Source organism: Rattus rattus, chromosome 15 (assembly GCF_011064425.1).
Source record: "Rattus rattus isolate New Zealand chromosome 15, Rrattus_CSIRO_v1, whole genome shotgun sequence".
NCBI lineage: Eukaryota > Metazoa > Chordata > Mammalia > Rodentia > Muridae > Rattus > Rattus rattus.
The window spans coordinates 51,269,236-51,275,464 of NC_046168.1; positions in this window are offsets into that span (position 1 = coordinate 51,269,236).

Below are 6,229 nucleotides of genomic sequence, written 5' to 3' on the forward strand. Positions count from 1 at the left end.
ATATCTACTTCATTTCTCCTAAAACCTAGTGACCCCCCTCTGTGTGGGGGAACGGGGTCCCCTGCGGTAACCCCGTGAGCTGCATTCAATGGTTTCGTTCAAACTCTGTAGACACTTGAACTCTGTTTTAGGGACTCTTCGTCTTGAAGAAGCAGTTTAGTGCTCTAAACGCCGTGTATAATGACAGTCTCTTCGTCTATAGTATTTATGTTAAGATTATGCGGGTAACAGACAAGAAAATAGCCCAACCCTAAATGACGATTTTGTATCACAGAATACATCTGGCTATGTGATTTTTTTTTTTTTTTTTAAAGAGCAAGATTTGCTTCATTATAAATAAGTGGATTAATTCAATGCAGGCAAAATCGTGACGTTCTATTGGGAAAGATAGCATGCTTTTTTGTGTGCAAGTACCTGTCAGTAACACCCCCTCCCCCCTTTAATTTAAACGTTTGTAGCTGCTATGTGAACGATTGTTCTCTAGTGTGGTCTGTAGCCCCTCGGCCGATTGGGAGCAGGTTACAGACAAGCATCACCGTGAAATGATTCACAGCTTCATAGGCAGTCGTGTGAGTAAATATTTCACATTATCAAAGCTGTATGATAAAGAGGTAATGTTTGTATCACGTGGTTGCAAATCTTAATTTATACAATTGCACTTTTAGAATTTTGTATTAGGGAAGTTTGTCTATAATTTGAAAATTTAAAAAAAAAAGATGTAAAGTATTTTATAAATAGTACTTCGGTTTAAAGAAAATGGAGGGGGGAAAAAAACCCATGTCACAGTTTATTGTTTTTTTTTGTTTTGTTTTGTTTTGTTTTTGTCTTAAAAGTCAAACATGAGAAATCTATGCTGTTTAAGCAGAAAAAAAAAAAAAAAAAAAAAAAGCCACCGGGATTTGTCCGCACCTCAATAAAATAAGGTCTGCCGTTTCTTAAATTAACATGATTTATTTAACTTTTCTACAGAACCTCTTGAGAAACTGTGAGCACCATAACAAAACTTTGACAAATCATGCTCAGTCCCCTGACCCAGGAAGGCAGGAGGACAGCGAGGTGCGCATTGCGCAAGCGCGATCTTGCTGTAGGCTCCCCCCTCTGTCTCTCTCACACACGATACGGGGCTGCCTCGCAGCATTGGTCAGGGCGCGGATGAGACTGGGATACCGAGTGTCTGGCAGTATAATCCGTCATAACCTTGACATTTCCTAAGTCCGTGATTCATTGTCTTCTCGAGTGCAAACACGGTGTGTCGTCCCGATTATTCGAACCCCGATCTCTTTTGCTGACGACCTGTGTAAACTGCATCCACTGAGCAAAAGAAGCCAGATGCTGGGAGGCGGGGCTGACTGGAAACTTGAACGTCAGTGTTGTGTGTACTACCTCATTTTTGTGCACTGCAAGCATGCTGGGAAGTGACGCGATGGACTCCCAACAAAATTCGCTCAAGACATACTGTAGGTAGCTGGGTACCTCAGCAGGGAGCTGTCTGCGCCTGAAGGCCAAACCCGACAGTGTGAAACAGAAGGATAGAGCAGTCACCTCAAACTGAACGGACGGGGGAAAGCGTCGCAGGCGAATGGCTACCACTGGCCTGTGTCCGAGCAGAGAGCTTCCGGGCTCGTTAGCTGTTCCTGTCTGTGGAAATGAACACTGACCTCTCTGGCTCTGTTTTCCATGTAGTGAGGTGGAGCATCTTCAGGCCATGCGGTCTCTCGCTGGGGGATGGGAGCAGGCCCTTCGGCTCTGGGAAGAGGAGACAGGTGGCTTAACACGTTGCTGTGCTTTCGCAGTTGAATGTCTTGTTATTTATCCGTGTCCTCTTGGTGTGTTTTCTCCCCCCCTTGTCTTGGTTGGTATTTGGTACCACGTTAGTGTTCTTTCTTCTCTCAAAAGGATGTGTATATAACTTAAGAAAAGAGAAATGTAAAGTGTTATAAACGAGACAGCTGATGAAGGCGCAGAGACCACCCCCATTCTGCGTTCAGGGCTGGCTGTCCCTCTGCGTGGTGAAGAGAGACACTATTTTTATACCGCAAAAACCACGCGGGGGTGAGGGCCTCCCAGAACCAGCCAGGGTGTTTGGTAGACCTGGATATATTTTATGATCAAATCTTGTGGCTTGACACATCTACTGACTGAAATGGATGTTGTAGACTAGGTTACTATTTTTGTCATACAGAACTGAATAAAATGCAGGATGTCCTATTATCTCTGAATTGTGTTCCCTGATTCTTCTCGGTGGAGTTCGCAGTGCCGGTCGTTTGTGGTGGATGCATGTCTATGCTGTCTTCTAGGGGGAACATCCAACAAGGGTTGACAGGTTATATTTAAGTAATAACTACAAGTACGTTGATCTTGAATTATTTTTTCAGTGCTGGGCACAGAACCCAGGGTCCTGTAAGTGCATGCCAGACAAGAACCTTGCCACTGGTCCGGATCTCTCCGCTTTGATTTTTTTTTCTTACGTTAAATAGACGTTTATAATTTTGGATGTTGCTTTATATCTGCTATGGAAGGTACTAGACATAGATGCTTGCCAGAGAATCTGCAGTGTCCAAAGGCGGCCATGCTCAGGATTCCCTTCCATCCTCTGCACTGGGTGAACACACCAGCTTTCGGGTCACCACAACACACAGGTGTTCTCAGATCCGTGTAGGAGCAAGCCTGTGCTCACAGACTGTATGCTTGGCAGACGTCACGTGGGCTGTCTGACGTCAGCCTCTGTCCACTCCCACTGGAGACGTCATTTGTTTTTAAATTAGTCACAGATAACATTGCTACAGAGCTCTTGGATAGTATCCGTTTCTTCTTCGTTTTAGACACTAAGTAACTATTGATACCCAGAGGCTAAAGTGACTTGTATCAGGAGCAATGGGGGGAGAAGAGTTCCTTTAGGAATGAGGAAGGCACCAACCACTAATCCAGCTGACCATGCTTCCCTTCCTTAGGAATTAAACCATATTCCCGATCCTTCCGAATTAAACAGTGCCGACGTGTTTGAACTATTCAGATAGTAAATTCAATCTCTCTTTTTTTTTTTTTTCAAAAAGAAAAATAACAGAAAATTCCACCACTGTTTAGAACCATCAATAAAAATTTTAAATCCAAGAGAAAAAGAACATTATCTCTTCCAAAAATCACACTTACAGGTAGCCGGCCAGAGATATATGGGCTTAGCAACTATGGGTTCTACCTCCAACACGAGCTCTGGTTGCTCAAAGAGTCATAGTAAGTGACCACAGTCCCTAAAAATTATTTGACGACATTTCTATTGTAAGTTCATTTCAGGAGTCACTAACGTTTAAATCCAATTTGAAGCGGCACTACAGGGCCCAACAGGAATAACCTTGAACCCGTGGATGAGGGTAGTCTGCACATCCCCCGAGCTTCTCCCTGTCAGGCAGACAATACCAAATACCAAATGTCAGGGGCATTTCTTTATTCCCAAGCAGTGTCTGTGCTTCCAGCCCACCGACTTCACACCACCGCCATCCCTGAGCAGCGTGGCTCTAGCTGCAGACACCTTAGCCCATTATTTCATTCTCCCACCACATGCTTGAGGCAAAGCAGTGATGCTATGTGACTGTGGCTTTGTCCAGCCTGTCCCCACCACGTACCCTGACCAGCCTAACTCGTTCACCGAACACCAGGGCTAAGGAAGGGTGGACACACTTGCTTGTCTACCACCAGAGTGTCTTGTGACTGAACAATTCACTGGAGGATGACTGGACATCTTTGTGTCTCTTGGCTGATTTGGGCATGACCACGCTAGCCATTAAAATTTGACCTGAGAAAATACCTCTTACGGTAATAGGGAAAATTCTTTGCCTTTTTACTTGAAAGAGAAATGGCTGCTATTAGCTGAGCATTCTTCACAAAGAGGGAGCCGTAAGAGCCAGTCACAATGCAGTCATCTCCCGTAGTGTGTGGTGCTGAGTGGGAGGGCATGTGACGGGTCTTCACCCACCCTTGTGATATGCTCCATAGAAGGTTAAGGTAGGAGCTGAAGTGAACACTGTATCTGCCGGAGGTAGGGCCTCTCCCCTCCCATCACCCGGCCTCCTTGTCTATAAAGAGCTCAGAAGATGATGATGAATCTGAATCTACTTCTCGAACTCCTGGTTTTTTTTAAAGCCACTGATACTTATTTCCCTGTCGTGATTCAGTACACGGAGTGATTGACAGCATTTATATAGAGATATGCGACGTGTCTATATAGATGTAGACAGAATGTGGACAGTTGTCTAAGATATTGTGATATAGAAAATTTATCTCAAATAACTGCTGAAAGGTCCCCATGGAATCATTCTTGGACCAGGAAAATGTGTTTCTATCTTTAAATATGAAAGCAGCAAGAAGACATTCAGCTCATTGGCCTTCTTTCCAGGGCTTCAGTACCGGTGGTAAGATAAAAAGCACGTTCTAATGAAAATTATGTTGACTTTATTTTCAGTTAGAAAACAGATTTTTAAAGTGATCTGACTTTTTTGTGTACATTACACACAAGGATGCACACACATACACACTCACATACATACACACATGCACACACATGTACACTACACACACACACCACATACACATACACACACCACATACATACACTCACATCCACATCCACATACACAAACTCACCACATACACACTCACCACATACACACACATACACACTCACTCACCACATACATACACATACATTCACCACACACACACACACTCACGTATACATACACTCACCACATACACATACTTACTCAACACATACACACACACTCACATATACATACACTCACCACATACATATATGCACACACACACACACACACACTCATGCCCCTGAGGAAGAAGTGAATGTTCAGATTAGCATGATGGTTTTTTCCCTGATCTTTAAAAATATTCAAGGAGCCAGATCGTTAGTTTGCTCACTCTCTGGTTTACATCTCAGTCCATCCGCATCCTCCCTTTCTTTTCGGGCATCTCAGGTTATAATTTAGACAAGGCAGACATGAGCGTACCCACGTGAGGCACGCAGCACGTGCAGCATAAGTAAGGCATTCACCAGGCTCAGGGGGGCCTGGCGGGCGAGTCAGGAGGGGCATCGGGACAGAAGAGAGACCGCCACTGGTGTCAGCATGTGTAGACGAAAAACAAGTGGCCCTGGGTCCAGTCTGTAGGCTGAAAGGGTGAACCTATGTACATCAGTGTGACCACGCCCTGTCCGGGATTCGACCATGGAAGTAACGGTTGGATTAGAACTTTCCAAATGGGATTATTTATGAACAAGGAGATTCTATGGCTGCCCCAACACACACACACACACACACACACACACACACACACACACACACATGTTGTAAATTGGTATGATGTGTTTTTAAAAAGATCTGCAAGCTAGAACTTTTACAGAGAGGCCTGAATCATTCTCTTTCAGCCATGTCGTGCTTTGATTCCTCAATGGCTCCGTTTACTTCCAGTCTTCTGTGCTAACTTAAAAGACACAGATTTTAATGTGAGCAGAGGTGAATTTTGTTTCTTAGGGATTTTTTGTTTTGTTTTATTTTGTTTTGTTCATTTTTCTTTTTGTTGTTGTGGTTGAGGTAGTTTCTTTCTTGCACTGTCCTGGAACTCACTACGTGACCAGGCTGGCCTCAGTCTCATAAATATTTGTCCAAATGCTGCAAGGCCGATTAAAGGCATGTGCCACTATACCCCTGAGATGAGAATTTTTAAATGACAAAGGTCACCACATTGTTGTTTTTTTTTTTTTTAGAACCAGCAGATCTTTTGATTAAGATCTAAAATGGTTCTGTTTTATTTTTTTTTCCTATTTGTTATGTCAAGAACAGTTTAGAAACAACTGCCCTTGTGATCATAATTTACCTACAAGAAGTGTATGCCGACACTGTTGAAAAATGAAAATGGGGCTGGAAAACATTAATTTGCACTGCAAAGGACCAAACTTTTAGAAATATTAAAAACTGCTTAAGGCTTCCCTCCCTCCAATTCCAAATAACTCTCAAATAAATTAGATTTTGACAGAAATTCATTTCAGCTTTTTTACTTCTGAGACTTTTAGTCCTGTGCGCACAGTTAGTTCCCTGTGAGGGCATCTTGGGAGCTGTGCCCTTCACCAATCTCTGCCATGAGATCTGGAATCTTCCACGAGGCAAGTGTAATGCCCAGGTTGTTTGTTTGTCTTTTATCTAAAGCTTTAAAAAATATACTC